The sequence below is a fragment of the Taudactylus pleione genome, unplaced genomic scaffold, assembly GCF_031769625.1.
Source record: "Taudactylus pleione unplaced genomic scaffold, aTauple2 ptg000046l, whole genome shotgun sequence".
Lineage (NCBI taxonomy): Eukaryota > Metazoa > Chordata > Amphibia > Anura > Myobatrachidae > Taudactylus > Taudactylus pleione.
Window position 1 is genome coordinate 1,848,259 of NW_028284448.1, and position 18,115 is coordinate 1,866,373.

Here is an 18,115-nt window from a genome sequence, read left to right on the forward strand (position 1 = left end):
CTATGAATGCAGAATAAAGTGACGCAGTGCATTGATAATAAATGTAAAAATGTGAAAATGCAATTGCATTATAAAAGAATGTAAGATATATCCAGAAATTGGATATAACAAGTAATGCGAAATAAATACTAGTGGAACAAAATGACACTGTGCAAAATAACCTAGTAATTCAATAAAGTGACTGTGCAAGGTATTACATAAAAATAGAAATAGATGCGCAAAGAAAATAACAATGCGCAGAATAATATATTAAAATCGAAAAACACAATTTAATATATATTTTCAAAAGGAGGGGCAAGACAAGATAATATAAACACTAAATTAAAAACTCCATCAAAAGGAGATGGATTAAAATGTATCTAGATGTATAGAATAAAACTGTATATCCATATATCCGAGTAAAGTAACCTTAACATGCATCAATGAGCAGATATAATTTACAAGAATACACCATAATTTATGTACTCATTCATACAGTGTGGATTCAAAGCACCTAGTCTAAATGTCCATCTGCTTTCACGTCTAATCAACTCTTGTATGAGATCGCCACCCCGTATTCCCAAATTCACTTTTTCCAGTCCAAAGGCTTTGAGGTCCTTTGGATTGTCGTTGTGTTGGATATGAAAGTGATGAGCTACCGAGGTAAGTTTCGTAAATTTGACGATATCCAAAGGGGCGTTCCGGATATTTCCTGCATGTTCCAAAATACCGCTGTTTAAAAGTCCTAGAGGTCATCCCCACGTATTTGATATTGCAACTGCAAGTAAGACAATAAATAACACACATAGTGTTACAGTTGATAAAGTCTTTTATCCGGATATCTGTTACATATTTGTCTTGGATGATGTTACATTTGTTCATATATTGACACGCTTTACATGTACCGCAAGTATAAGAACCTTGTGTCTTATTCTCCCCTTTGGGGAATCTAACATAGTGGCTTTGGATAAGGGTGTCTCTCAAATTTTTCCCTCTACGCCACCCCATAGTCACCTTCTGATCTAGAACTTGGGATAGAGTATGGTCTAAATGAAGAACTGACCAATGTCGTTGGATGGTATCCCGAAGAGTTTTCCATTCATAACAGAAATTGCCTATGAATCTTATTGTATCCTTTTTGTTTTTTTCTTTTATTCTCTGTCTTTTCTGGATCTTGTCCCTAAAGATCAATTGATCTCTTTGAGTGTCCTTGATACTTGCTTGAGCTTGCTTAATGCACCTCTTACTATAACCTCTTTCGATTAATCTATCCCTAAGTTCAAAACTCTTGGAGCGATATGTTTGTGCATTAGAACAGTTATGCTTCAATCGTAAAAACTCGCCCTTGGGGAGATTCTCAACTGTAGGCGGGAAATGTGCACTGGTCTGGTGTAATAAGCTATTAGTTGCCGTATCCTTCCGGTAAAGTTCAGTATGTATAGTCCCATCAGTTGATTTACAGATTTTCAAATCCAGGAAGGATATTTGTTCTTGACTGTAGTGATAAGTGAGTCTGATGTTTTCCTTGTTCTTATTGAGTTCATGAATGAATTCACAAAGTAAATGTTCATCTCCTTCCCATATCATGAAGATGTCATCAATATATCTCCACCAACCTCCAACGAATCTTGTGTAGCAATCCAGGGACTCTCCAAAAACATATTCCCGCTTCCACCTGCCCATGAAGAGGTTGGTATAAGTGGGGGCACATGCAGCCCCCATTGCCATCCCCCTCATTTGCAGGTAGAAGCGGTCTCCAAAGGTAAAATAATTCTTGGTCAAAATAAATTCCAAAAGATCTAGGAGAAATTGGTGGAATGGGCAAGGCTCTTCCATTTGTAAAAAATATGCAGTCACCTCAATCCCCAACGCATGATCAATGCATGTATACAGTGATACCACGTCCAAGGTAACCAGATAATGCTGTCTCTCCACCCTAACATCATGCAGCTTCCTGAGGATATCCGATGTGTCTTGTATGTAAGAAGTTAGACCCAATACATGATGACGAAGATGTAGATCAACGAATCTACTCGCATTTTATCTGAAAGGCCTCCCACCCCGGAGACTGTAGGTCTCCCTGGTGGGTCAATGAGATTCTTATGAACTTTTGGGAGTAGGTAGAGGGTGGGGACTTTTGGATTCTGCACCCTCAAATACTCATGTTCTTCTTTTGAGATGATACCATCACTTTTGGCTTTTTCAATCATGTTATTAAATAGTGTAGTAAAGTTACCTGTTGGGTTAAAGAGGATGTTTTTATAGCACTCTTCATCATTGAGTTGGTGCATTGCTTCCCTCAAATACATATCTGTCAGTCAAATAACAACATTACCACCCTTATCAGAGGGTTTAATAACAACTCCTTTCCAATTCCTGATATTCTTAAGGGCTTCATACTCCTGTTTGTTAAGATTACCTTGAACTCGTACTTGACACTTGGTTTTCATGTATAATACATCCAGATCCTTTGATACTAATTCTTGGAAGATTTTAATTTCCGGGCTGATCGATACGGGGGAAAAAAAGTTGATTTCTTCTTAACTGTTGGTCTTTTTTGAGATTCATGGGTATAGTTGCCCTCTTCTAAGAGTTCTTCCAGTGTACTTAAGGCTTGTAATTCATCCTCTGCCAAGTTCATACTTTCACCAGATACTGGATCTATCAGGCTAGCAATTGTTCCATCACTATTTTCCTTCCTCAAATTGGAGAAATATTTCTTAAGCAACAATTTACGACCAAAGAGTTTCAAATCCCTCTCCCAACCAAATCTATCAAAAGATTGTGTAGGGGAGAAAGATAGACCCCTGTTAAGTACTAATATTTCTGTCTCAGTTAAGGTCCGATCAGATAAATTGATGATCTTCAAATTGGATTTTTCAGTTATTACTTCCGTATCCTGGTTGAATATCTGGATGGAAGTTGATGGTCCCATTCTAGATGTTCTTCCGCATTTCTTCTTACTCCGCCTTGTTTTCCTTTTGAATGAAATTTGGTGCATCCCCCTCTGCTTAGTCCTAAAAAAGTAGTTGACGGATGTTGATCATCAAATCTGTCTTGTCTCGAGCGAGATGTATGGGATATACTTCTATTATCTGCAAATTCCTCCCCTCCTGATGACTCCATCTCCGATGAAGTGTATGTTTCTTGATGTTTGTAATTGGGTCTAAAAAATTTACTCCACTTGAAAATGTTCCCGGACAGGAAATCCCATTTGTCCCTATTGAATTTGAACTTTTTCCTCTCTATGATCTCCTGTTCGTACATTTCTAATTCTTTTTTGTGTTTTTCTACAGTTTTCTGAAAATTTTACTCCTTCTCCCAATTTTCCAATTTCTTACCAAGTATCTCAATTTCTTTCTCACACTCGTCAAGTATGATATAATTATGCTTGATTAAAATGGACATCAGGTCTTGGGAGCACTTTAATAAGATTGTTTCCCAATCCTTGTTCAAATTTTCAGTGGCCAATTTAAATGCCGGGAATATTTTTGGTCTCAGGCCTCTGGGGGTGATCTTATGTTTGTGATAATTTTCCAGAGTAGTTACATCCCAGGATACTCTCATTCTACGCTGTAGTGTGGACTTAAGTTTATACAGATCTGCCTCCCAGTTATCCCTAGTTATATTAGTGATAGTTAATCCTGCAAACATATCATCTAGATTATCTGGAATTGGTCTTTTGGTTATCAGTTGATCCTTCAGTGAAAATGAAGCCATTTTAATGATCAGCAATAATCTTAAAAAAAGTATAGATCATCGGTGAATGTGGAATTATGCAATAAATGTATCACAAGGAGGTACAAGTTAAATCTATATGATAATATATAAAGTGCTCGTGCCAAAATCAGAAACTGAAGAAAAAACTCAGTAATTTATAGTTGCAAAAAGAAAAAGGGTGATTCTGCACAGAGCTAAGGGGTAATCAACATAATTATAAACCAACCATCTCACAATCACAGAAAATATCCATATTTCATATATGTTGGTGGTGCACCCAAAGCCCAATGTATACATACAAGAAAAATGGAGAGAAAAGTAGGGCTATGGTCTGGGGCACTCTTCAATTTATAATTAGCATAATTAAAACATAACTTTTAATAGTATCAATAAAAATATATAGTACCGAAAAAAATGTTTTTGTAAACTAAAATTAGATGGTATCCATCATGTGTATTAAAAATATAAAATGCAGAGACTTCTGAAGGCGAAATATATTAATATGTGCACAGTCCCATATTGGGTATATTGAATATTCATGAACTCAATAAGAACAAGGAAAACATCAGACTCACTTATCACTACAGTCAAGAACAAATATCCTTCCTGGATTTGAAAATCTGTAAATCAACTGATGGGACTGTACATACTGAACTTTACCGGAAGAATATGGCAACTAATAGCTTATTACACCAGACCAGTGCACATTTCCCGCCTACAGTTGAGAATCTCCCCAAGGGCGAGTTTTTACGATTGAAACGTAACTGTTCTAATGCACAAACATATCACTCCAAGAGTTTTGAACTTAGGGATAGATTAATCGAAAGAGGTTATAGTAAGAGGTGCATTAAGCGAGCTCAAGCAAGTATCAAGGACACTCAAAGAGATCAATTGATCTTTAGGGACGAGATCCAGAAAAGACAGAGAATAAAAGAAAAAACTGTGATTGTGAGATGGTTGGTTTATAATTATGTTGATTACCCCTTAGCTCTGTGCAGAATCACCCTTTTCCTTTTTGCAACCCCTGCTAATTTGTTAGGAAGAGATATATTATGCAAACTTCTACAATGTTCATTAAAACCTTAGTGGAAAAAACTTAGGCCCTCATTCAGAGCCACTCGTTAGCGGCAGTACGCTCGTTCCGAGCGATGTTTTCACATCTGCGCATGCGTACGGTTTTTAGTACGCATGCGCGAACCAGTCAGTGCGGCCAAAAATCGTTTGTACGCTATATAGTGAGTGCCTGCTATTTTGAGTGACAGAATGAGGCGTATGTGGGTGGTAACAGGGGAAGGTGCTTGAAAATGGGGAGTGGAGATCCGAACGCAGGCGTGCTTAAAGGTCAAAACGGGCATTTTATGGGTGTGCATAATTAATACAGCAGCGTCATTGACCACGTCACTGGGCTATTTTATAGCCAGAACTGCTCGCAAATTTGTGGTAGCAAACACCAACCACAAGAATAGCAAGCAGTTCATACGCTGGTCGATGTACTCGATTAATCTAATAAATAGCGGACATGACGTATGGTGCGAGCGGCCAGGGGGCGTTTTTAACAAATAAACGAGCGTATGTTTTGCTCGCTCGTTCAGACTTAGAGGTGTGAACAGACTGCAATTTGCGAACGGATCATTTGAATAGCCACCCCTTGTTTTGGAACGAACGACCGCAAATAGCGAACGGCTCTGAATCAGGCCCCTAGTCACTTGTTTTTCCAGGTGGTTTAATATTAATTCAGAATGTATGATTTACTGCTATGCCCCCAAGTTTTGAAACATCAGTTGCAGATACAGCAGGGCTACTGAAGTTCCTTGCACAAAATGGAAACAAAGTATCCAAAGAAAAGTTCCAACATTGTCAGAAACAAGTTTCTTTTATAGGCCATTGTTTATCTGAAGGTCTAAGATATGTATCTCAAGATAGAATTGCAGCCATTCAAAAAATCAGATTTCCAATTAACAAATGAAAATGTAGGGGATTTTTGGGAATGAGATAACTGTAAAAATTGTACAGTATACCTAATTATTCACAATTAACTGTACCTCTCTATGACTTGATTAAATATTCTGTACCAGAACATTTGGTACATACTGAACAAAATAAAGTGTGCTTTGAATTATTAAACATGACCTTATAGGAGACCCAGCCTTAGGGTTACCCAACTATAAAATGGATTTTCTTTATTCTGTTCACAATTATATGGCAGAAAACCAAGACTGGTAGCTAATTTCAGTGACCAACTACACCCAGTATCAAAGGGATTACCAGTATGTCTCAGAGCAATAGCAGCAGCTAAACTACTTCTAGATAAATCCACAAACATTGTTTTGGTTTGAAATCTTAGAGTGTATATTCCACTTGCTGTAGCAGCTTCACTAACATGTTAGAAAATAGGACATGTGACTGTTGCATGCTTAAAAAATGAGAACTAGCCCTCATTGTGTCAACCAACATTACCATGGTCAAATTTCATATTTTGAACCTAGCTACTCTACTACCCATTAATGACATTTTTGAGTTTTAGAGAGAGGGGGAAGTAAAGTATAACCCCCTCATGATTACTTAATGTGTGTGAATGAACAATCCACTCCAAGGGTGGATGTGGAAGATGTACAACTCCAGAACCCTGACATAGTCTACTATGTTGATGGTAGCTGCCATAGGTAGAAAGAAACTGGGACAACACAATCAGGCTATTATGTGGTAGATGACATAAAAACTATATTTTAAACCCCTCTTTAACCAGCATACTCAGCACAGTTATCAGAACTGAAGGCACTAACAAAGGCATGCCTATTAGCAGAAGGAAATATATACACATATAGCAAATATCCTTTGGGTGTGGTGCATGATTTTGGTAAATTGTGGAAAGAAGGAGACTTTCTGACTGTTACTGGCCAGCCAATTGCACAGGCAAAAGCAGTAAAAGAGTTGTTAGGGGCTATTCAATTGCCATCCCAGATTATGGTCATTAAATGCCAAGCCCATACATGATGACATTACTAAAGGAAATCATAGGCCAGACATTGCTACAAAAGTACACTACAAAGAGAAATTGTTATAGAAAATGTTTGCAAATGTACTAATGAGATATGTATACCAAGTGAACAAACATAATTCGAAATGCAAAAAGCTTGTGATTCACAGGAAAGGACTAAATAGGAAAATGCACAGTGAACACAAGACAATGAAAATTTATAGTGAAGCTCGGAAAGTAAGCCTGTCACAACAAAATCACTTTTGCTGGCATTGGCCCAGATGTCCCATGGACTGACCCATGCAGGCAAGATGACCATGATAAGTCTGATTCAGATTAACTGGTATGCTCCTAGTTTTGCATCAGTAGTAACCATACAGAAAAATGCAGGAAGGCCAGTTATAGCAGTACAGTCACATCCTCCCCAAATCATACAAATTAATTTTAATTAGCTTCCAAAGGTTAGAGTTTCAGTATGTTTTGGTATGTGTAGATTTGTTTTTCAGGATAGCTCAAAGGGTATGCTGTGGCTAGTGCAATGGCATCAACTACTGCAAAAAAACTCACACACTATTGTAGGCACTGTATACCTTACATAATATCAGCTGACCAAGGCACACATTTTATTGAACTAATTGTTAAAAAGATGTGTCAACTCCTTGGTATGAAAGAAGAGCTACATACTCCACATAATCCACAATCAGTGGAAAAGTTGAACATTACAATGGGACAATTAAGAATAAACTAACTAAATTATCCAGAGAAACTACTTTGCAGTGGCCAGAAGGTGTGCCATTAGTACTGCATTCTATCTGAATAACCACAGAGGAGAATTGATTATTTCCCTTTAAAAGATCAGTTTGGAAAGCTACAGTATAGTGTGGCTGATAAGAGTAATAATTCAACATTTATTAAATAAAAAGCAATAAAATTTTCCACATAAAAGGTCAATGTTTAAAAAGCAAATTAGCAAACATTCAAATATGCACAACAATAAACTAGTATAAAGCAGTGAATTAATGTCTGGTTTGTACCCACATAAATGAACTGCCTTGCAATATAGGGTATCAGATCAGATAGGCCATTTCCCATCAGGGATATTTACCAGTCCTTAAACTTTGAGGTCCAAACTGACTTTTAAACAAGACAACATGCAGCTATGGATCCATGGCTGGAGAGATGGTGTGTCTGGGCAAAATACGGTTTTAATTTTGGGGTCCAGAGGACTTAATGTGTAATTGGTGGAGGTGCTAATAAGCATTTTGAAACCCACCATCAAATGATGGCTAGGATTCCACCTTATCAACTTTTGATGCAATGGTAACTAACCATTACTTCAAAAGATTCATTGGGGTGCTTTGCGCATGAACAGAGATTTTTTGCACATGCACTGATCATATTTTTTACATTGAGTCCTTTGATGCACTTTAAAAAATGATTTCTCTTATCAACAGCATCATTATATTTACTGAATATCTATATATTTTTACTGGTAATATCCATTTTATTTAATAGCACTGTATGCTTATTTCTACCATATTAAAGTGAAAAAAGAACTGACTGTGAAAATTGTGGATCAAGATACACAACAAATTTTGTATACTGCCTAGTAGACAATATATGACAATCTCAAATATGCAAGTCTATATGCCATGCTATTAGTGGGAAATGAGGTAGGAATAAATGTTGAAATTGTTAAAGAATAATCAATTATCTATATTGTTACTCTCTTAGTAATACCACAGGTTAATATACAAATTAGGGATATCCTGGCCTGATGAGGTAAATATTAACTTTTAATCTGGTCCCCCATGCATCTACCCATTCCTTTGTTGTATATTAACCTAAACCTCCTTAGTAATTCAGAGAATAACCTATTGATTTATGTAATAGGATGCTGATAATATCAGCAGAGAGACGATTAATATGGATAACTGGATACAATATGGAAGCTGAATCATATAACATAAGGGTATATAGCTTTAACTCTGAAATGTTAAATATAAGAAATAAATGCTTTTTTTTTTAATTCCATACATATATATTTAGAAATAGTTATTAGCAGCTAATCAATTATAGTCTGTGGTTAAGGACATTTCATATCAAAATGGGAGTTATGCATTTATGGAATTTTTAATACTTTAGTAATAAATCATGTTATTAAAAGACTCATAATGGGTGTATATCAAAACTTTTCTTGGCATATGTTGTAAACAAATCTGGTATCTGTATTTCATTTAGAATACACTTTTGATTTTGATTGATCTGCATGCACATGCATAATAAATCTTGAGAGGATGTATTTGTGTACTCATTTCTTCCATGACACTTTGAAAAAATTATGCTGGCACCATATTTCTGGTGATTAGTTTAAAAATATGGTGCTAGCTCCATATGTCTAAATAAAATGACAAAATAATTGTACTGGCAGGGTTGGCAGAATGTAAATACAATGGGTGGGCATACCACTGCAAGCAGCATACCTACAGGGTTAATGCTACAGATATAATTCAAGTACTATACCATAAATGGATTAGTCAAAAATAATATATGTAAAACTGTTACACGAGCAAATGGATGTTGCAATATTGGAAGCTAAAACCAGGTGGGGAAATTATGCACCAAAACTGAAACAAATATGCAAAAATACAGTGTGTTTATGGTTGCACATGTGTAGTCGAGACTGGGAGACACTGAGGAGCAGAGTGCAAAGTGGGGTGAGCAGGTCTGCTATGAGATACAAGACCCTAGGCAAAGTGAAATCACTGAAGTGGTGAGGTGACAGAAGCCATTGAATACCCACTAATGGTGTTCATAATGACCACTGCCAAAGCACCAGCTAAGAATGAGCACAATAGACAGTGTGTCAGCACTGGGAAAGCAATTAAGATTCATGGAGGCTGTAAGTAAAAAAAACTGTAAAAGGGAGATAGTAGAGCTACAGCACTACTGATAATTGGTTAGAAGCTATTGAGAACTGCTACATACCTATTGCAAGAATGTATGAGAAATATAAAGAATTATTGACAAATATTGAGCTGGGATATACTGAGATCTGCTATATTTCAAGTACTGTGTAATCCTAATTTGTGTAAGAGACTGAGTTTATATAAACAGTATGATATTTTGTTCTTTGATCTACTAGAGAAACAGTGTCTGAGCTTGTCAGCATCAGATCAGTAGCAATTTTGTGTGAACACTGAACTAGTTATATAGCACTTTTGGACTGAGTAATTGCTAATGTGCAGTGCTGAACACAATTGTGCTAATTTGCAAGTGAAAATATTTTTTTGTACCTTAATCATTGGAAAGCCAAACCTATTGCTCACTCAGTCAGGAAAAAACACCATTAGAGGCTAAGTTCATTGCTATTACCAATTGTGTATTACTAATGTTTGCTAAGAGGCAAATATATAGACTGCATGTCTTTACTGGGGCACACTTGTATACTTTAATTTATTAAAATATAACTTTTACTATTATACACTAAAAAAACATCAGGACAACAATAGTAATATAATTAGATATAATCTATAATATTCTCTAAAATTATGTCTCACTACTCCCAATAGTAATTATGTCTGAGACATTTAATTCATCAAATATTTTAGTGAGTTATCAGGTGAATAATTATTATCTGTCCTTTTAATCACATTCAATTAACCAATTATTCATATTAGTAGGACAATGACTTTCAATGCATTGAAATTATAATGCTGTTTAATTTCTCTATTGTATATACCTGTAAAATAAAAATATATTGTCAAATACTTCAATTTATCTCAGAAAAAACAAAAACCTTGATTGTGATCCTCTTATTACCCCAAATTTGTTGCAGATCTGCATCCACTATTCCACCCTACATTGATTGACACTCAATTTTTCACAATAGGCACAGTCATCAAAACTAATATTTTCTCCTGTGTCAGCAGTACAGTTATTACCATCTACAGTAACTCTTACATTCAGAGATTTATTATATGTATATACAGAGTGAAATCATAATGTGTTATAGACCCCACAGGGATTCTACCAGCATATTACAGGTTCCAATACCACTGCATGTGGGTGGTATATCTCAATTGTACAACTTAATATCCTCTGCAAAGTATATCATGTCTGAAACATAGTTTCCATTTAGTAATCTCCAAATATACAAGCTTAATAAAATTCTTCTAAAGCAGATTTACACATAAATACAATTGTCACATTATTCAGAATAGTTCATCCAAAACATGACCAACCACATGCTACCTATGTAGAATATTACTTATCAAAATACTTTCTATTATTCTGAGAATATACTGTATAAAGCCAATGTATGAAAAAATATAGGTTTCAGCGATATAACACTCTGCTCTTTATATTAAGGGAGGAATGGTGTCAGTTTCTAAAAAAAGAGATTGTTATATAATCTATTCTTGCTGTTGTGGTTATTTTGAGAACCCTTGTTGCTATCAGCAATCATAGGGCAAATCCTGGCTGCTCAAAACAAACAGCCTGCTAAAGGTTGGAATGGTAGGAATGGTTTTACCATGCTTTCGTTTTAGTGGAGTGCAGTGTGCTGCTGTATATCAGTGGTCCGCTGATGACCCATGGAACTGCTGTGGGTGAGGAAAGCAAGTTCTGATATCTGTGTCTTCTAAGTCCACGAGACAAGCATCGGACCGAAATGATGCACGTTTTTCTTGGGGTGCTGTTGGACAAGTCAATTGCACCATTGTTGTCACACTCAATTTTGATAATCTAATCTTGAATTAGAAGACTTAATTTACTAAAAAGAATATTTTAAGCATAAGGCTTCCCAGGCAGTTTCTGTAAGTGCCATGTACTCTGCCTCATTGGGGAATAGGGCAGCAGTTCTTTCTGCTTGCCCAGATGAAGACTACAATACAAAATAGTGGTTGCTCATATTAGCTTTCACAGGAAGGGATTTAATCTGCACTATGGAAAAAAAAGGTTTCCTTCCAACACACTGCAAAAAAAACACCGAAAGGCTTGAATACTACATGATAATAGAAATCCAGATACCCTTACCCTACCCTACCAATGCTGGTCCCATCCATGCCTCTTAGAACAGCAATACAAAATAGTGGTTTCTCATATCAGCTAATGGTTTTTCACAGGTGTTTTTAAAGGAAGGGATTTACTCAGTACTAGACAAAAAAAAGAAAAATGTTTCCCTTAGCACACTGCAAAAATACCAGCAAAAAGGCTTGAACACTACATGATAATAAAAATCCAGAGGTCTTTGTTGCATATATTTGCAAATACATGATAAAAGCACTGGGCCGCATCAAGGCTCCTCTGTACCAGCGTCCCTAACACTACATAATAATAACACCTACTCTGGATCATAATTGCATATTGTTATGCCCCATGATAACAGCACATACATAAATATATTTCAGTTGAGAGCTAACTCACCTAGGAGGTACCCTAGAAACTGCCAAATAGCACTATAGGAACCAGCAATACCCTACCAATGCTGGTCCCATCCATACCTCTTAGAACAGCAATACAAAATAGTGGTTTCTCATATCAGCTAATGGTTTTTCACAGGTGTTTTTAAATGAAGGGATTTACTCAGTACTAGACAAAAAAAAGAAAAATGTTTCCCTTAGCACACTGCAAAAATACCAGCAAAAAGGCTTGAACACTACATGATAATAAAAATCCAGAGGTCTTTGTTGCATATATTTGCAAATACATGATTAAAGCACTGGGCCGCATCAAGGCTCCTCTGTACCAGCGTCCCTAACACTACATAATAATAACACCTACTCTGGATCATAATTGCATATTGTTATGCCCCATGATAACAGCACATACATAAATATATTTCAGTTGAGAGCTAACTCACCTAGGAGGTACCCTAGAAACTGCCAAATAGCACTATAGGAACCAGCAATACCCTACCAATGCTGGTCCCATCCATACCTCTTAGAACAGCAATACAAAATAGTGGTTTCTCATATCAGCTAATGGTTTTTCACAGGTGTTTTTAAATGAAGGGATTTACTCAGTACTAGACAAAAAAAAGAAAAATGTTTCCCTTAGCACACTGCAAAAATACCAGCAAAAAGGCTTGAACACTACATGGTAATAAAAATCCAGAGGTCTTTGTTGCATATATTTGCAAATACATGATTAAGCACTGGGCCGCGTCAAGGCTCCTCTTTTCCAGCATCCCTAACGTTACATAATAATAGCACCCACTCTGGGTCATGATTGCATATTGTTATGCCACATGATAACAGCACATACATAAATATATTTAAGACTGTCAAACATAAAAAAGGGGACAAGAAGCATACAATGGGGTGCTACTATATGACAATAAAAATGTATCAATAAACATGTTCTTGACTGTCTTGCGGTGACTCGACCTGTTAACAGTAGTTCATGTATTGTTGCCCAGTGATGTTTATTTCTTTATCTATTGCTGACTACCATTCCTTTCAGTCCTTGATTGACTTTGCCTCTTGGATATTTTGAGGTTCATCGAGAGCAACATTTGCTAACTCTTCATTATATTTCCTAGGAGGTTTTCCTTTATTATTTCTCACAAAACTCCTGCTCTGTAATTGGATGTCCACACTGGCAGTCTTTAACTCAGACATGCTTCCAGCTGTTGGCATATCCACAGTACAAAAAAACTTGTGCTTTGATTCTTATAGCTTCACATTAGCTGGCAATCTTTCATGAAACTCCACATCCCTGGATTTTATAAACTTTTTGTTTGTAATGTCCAATCAACTAAATTCCTTACTTTCTTTGCAGTATTCAAGAATGGTACATTCCACTGACTTGGGATTCAGCTTACATCTCTTTTCCTTAGGTATGTGTGCATATTCTCTGCACCCAAAGTCCCTCAGATAATTAATGTTTGGCTTACTTCCAAACTGTCACACATCTTGGATGGATTATGGATGCGGCCCGTACTTAAGGAGTTGGCTAGACCTATGCCTGAGGCGCGGAGTCTAATGTGCCGACGGCATTCACCAGGGACCCTTGCAAGAAGGTATGGACTTGGCTGCATCTGACACACAGGTCGTGGCCCTCGGAATAAGTTCCCTTATACAGGTGCTGGCAAACTCTGGATGGAGCGGAGAAGATGTATTGCTTAGTCGACAGGCTGGGTCAGAACCAAACAGACTAGATGGTACCAGGAAGCAGGTGAAAACAGGTCACAGGGATTAGCCAAAGCCAAAACCAGATATCAGATGCAGTACCAAGGGTCAGGCAAATTCAGGGTCACTAACAAAGCCAAGGTAAGAAACAGATAATGGAATAACACAGGTATGTTGGAGTATGGTAAATTAGCCTATACTCTGGCACTGGAGCATTCCCACAGACTTCCTTATATAGGCAGGGCTACCCCAGTCACTTCCTGTGACATCACTAAGGGAGTGTGTATGGCCCTTTAAATTTAACATAGGTTGGCACAAGCACCCGTAGGGAGCTGCGGCCACCTGCATCAGACTGAGGAGGTAGAGACAGAGTAGTGGGGGATGCCAGTGATGCACCTCCCACTGCCCTTCCACAGACCAGTGCTGTCGGACCCAGTAAGCGGGTGCCGAAGTCTGGCACGCTGTAACACAAACTATGCCTCTCACTATGTTTTGCATTTTACAGCTACTGTAAGGGCTTCAGATATACTGTTCTTCAGGTATACTGTGGAATACACAGTTTCTGGCCAAAAACTATGTTCTAGGCTTGTGTCACTCAGCACAGTCCATGCTTTCGCCACAATTGTGGACTGACACCATTCTGCTTTGGTGTGTATGCAATGGTTAGCTGGAGCTCAATGCCATATCTCATCAAGAAAACAGCCAAACTTATTTTATATACTCCCTGCCATTGACAGATCTCAACATTTTTAGCTTCTGACCTGTTTAAATCTCCACCAAACTCTTGTAGTATGTAAGTTTGTTTACTATTTCTCTCTTTGATTTGATGAAGTAAACAGGTTTCCTTCCTGTGAAGTCATAAATGAATGTCAAGCAATCTTGGTATCCACTTATTGATTTCAAATCAATTGGACCACTTATCAATGACTGTCAAAAAATATCAGTATCCACTTTCAAATAAAGTGAACCACACACGTGTATGTACCAGTGCTAGTGATGCCTCAACTCTGGTTGCTGACCTTTGGAAGAGATAGTGGGTTAGCTTACCCATTGTACGTCTATCACATGAAAGTCTCTTGGTATCATTCATGGCTATTTCTATCACCATCACATCAAGGATTTCTTGACCCCACTAGTGCCACTGCTGCATAGACTGGTTTTAATCACAGGCTGGCATCACATAACACTCCTCAAAGCCTAGAATTTATAGTTGCTGAAACCAGGTTGTTGTTGCTTTCACAGTCCTTTTTTTATTCTGCACAACACACTTGCCCTCTGCAAACTTGATCTTGAATGCTTTATCTTTTGGACACTTACGGCAATTAAGTTGGTCCCCAAATCTGGCACAAACAATATATTCTGGATGTCTCTGACTAAGGTTTCACCTTTTATTCTCAGGCACCTGCAATTGTCCCAACTTTTGTGGCTGTAAGAACTTTCGGTCTGATTCAGAAATGTATGTAAACCAGATAGTTTATGTATATTTTAGATTGTGTAGCCCCTGTACAAGTGTGGGACTCATTCTGTGCATGTGCAGAATGAGTTCTGTGTGATTTCATGTAGCACTCCATTTAGAAATGCGAAGAGGATGGTGCCGGCCTGCGTTCCCAGAAATGGGGGCGTCACCCTAGTTTGCTCTGGGAGTGCTAAGGTCAGGGTCTGTGCAGTAGAATGCAGATTCCCTGGCCTCGCAAGCTGCAGGATGTATCGAGGCTGAGGGCCTGATTTAGATATATATGCTACTGCAACTGCAGCTGTGATCCTGCATGCAGCTGCTGTGCTAAAATATGCAAGTATCACAAATGCTGGGATATGTATTGAGATGACCATCAGAGCCATCGCAAATCCATGCTACTATGTACACATACGCAGCTGCTGTCACAGATCATTTAATAGTCAGCCATCTTAGTAGCCATATGGTTGCACAGAATGGCCATCTAAATTGAGATGTTGGAACCACTTTATCTCCAAACAGAACTGCAGTTGTAGGTAGAGCATTATCTGAAAATGGTTGCAAAAAGCCTTCATTTTGCCGCCACTCCCTATAACCATCCCCAGATGGTCCCTGAATGTCAATCATTTTGCTTAGACATCCTCACTCCTAGTGGCAGCACTGTGCAGTGTTGCCAATGCATGTGATGCATGCGCAGTTGGCTGATAGTCGCTCAGCTGCATAAATAATGGCATTGCATATATATCTGATTGAGGCTCTGAGTACACTTCGGCTAACTCAGATGGCTGTTGCTACAAACATTATGGCCAATGGTCGCAATGTTGATCCAATGCTGAGTTTTTGGATGCAGAACTCAGATATTTTTCCAACAGAAAACTAGTATGCCTGTGTCCAGCAGGCATATTAGTTGTATGATATTGCACAGCTGCATCCCTTTATCTGTGCAATACTGTACATATCTGAATCAGACCCTTTGTCCCTAATCATTCTGATTGTTATATACGGTATGCACACAAGCTCAATGATATAAACAATTCTTGATTGCAACTGAAATGCCTTGTGGCTCCTGATTCCATATACTAGCAATCCTTCCTATGACTAATTGTGACATCTAAAGCTAACGCATTTCTTTCATAATGATTCTTGTGTGCACCACTTGAGTCTGCAGTCTGCATTCAAAGGTTTTATGTGCCATTTTGTGACATATGAAACATTTGTACATACACCTTTTCAGCTTAGTGCTCTTTGAGAGTCAAGCAGCACTCTCAGAATTTGTCTCAACTAGCATGCATTCCTTTAACTGCAGCAGTTTAGCCCTCATGCTCTCCATTAATAGCTTAATTGCAAAGGATTCAAAAGCTACCATTAAGAATTCAAATTCAAGCATTAAATTCCTTAGCACTGCCATTGCAATCTCCTTCTCATTAACCTGGACTCCTACAGATGTCAATTGCTGAGATATGGACAACATCTTGTCAATGTTGTTGTTCATAACTCTGCATGCATATAATTTGGTACCTTATGATGTACTACTCAGATTTATCCTCCTCATTAGATGTTTATCTGCATAGGCTCCATGCAGAGCTTTCTACATGTCATGTGCTGAAACTTTCAGGTGAATTATGGAATACACATGCTTTTCCACTGCTAGGCCAATGGTTCCCATTGCTCTGACCACTTCATCAGGATTTATATTGTTAGTGGATCATTTGTGATCTTTCACAGCTTCTCCTACTTCAGCGACATCTCCATAGCAAATTTCCAAATGGCATAATTCTCTGATCCTCTCAATTTTATGAAACACATGCTGGTGACTGTTCTGTGATCCAAATACAGGACTTTTTTGTAAACTGTACCCTTGGGGTCATATTAGTGCCCTGGGCCCATAACCTACTGCTATGATCTATTGTTGTAGAACCTAGGAGGTTTCAATAGGTACAGATAGACCCAGCTAGTTTGTTGCTCATAGCGTGCCATTCAGGTCTCTGTGTCACACCATGCAATGTTACATGATGGCTGTACTGTAGCATACCGTGGTATTCTACATTGAAAGATAAGCCATGACATGTAATACACCGCTTAATCTCTGGGTGGCTAGAGCTCCACTGATGAAATTTGTGCAACTGAATACCATACTGTTAAAGTGGAGGGATATCACTGACAAGCAGGCCAATCACATTCATGCAGTGTATTTGCATATTGCATGTTCGCACAACCAATCTTTTTAATAATATCACATAAGCTCTTAGAATGGGATGCAAATCAGTGCACATACATAACTGTACAGTAGTGTAATTGCTGTGTTCTTATGATGGTATAACCAATACTGAGATGAATGCATACCTTTCAATGAGACAGGATGAATTATTCTCTAATGGTGGGGTACTATATTACATGTACTAGTATAATATTTTCAAAGGAAGACACATGTTTTTACTATTAAAAACAGCAGCGTGTGGGTGGAGTGCACAAAGATGAGCCTGCTATTGACATTGCACACAATGCCTACTGTATTTGTGCACATCATATCTCATACATGACAGGTGCAGCTCTCAAAATGGCTGGTGTGTGTGGGCTAGAGCTTTTGGGCAGCACCTTGCAGTGTGGGTGTCCTTCGCTCGAGACATGGAGGGGACAATTTTTTTTTTTAGATTTTAAATCTTCACTAGAGGATTAAAAATAAATCACTTGGTGGTGTGTAAATTCTGTAATTTATACAAATACATATACAGATGGGTCCTCATACATCAAGCCTCCTTACATCCAGCCTCCTTGCACTTTAAACAGGCCTTCTAGTCGCACCATGCCATGGCATTACTCGGTAGCACAAGCGTTTTTTATGCAACTTTTTAC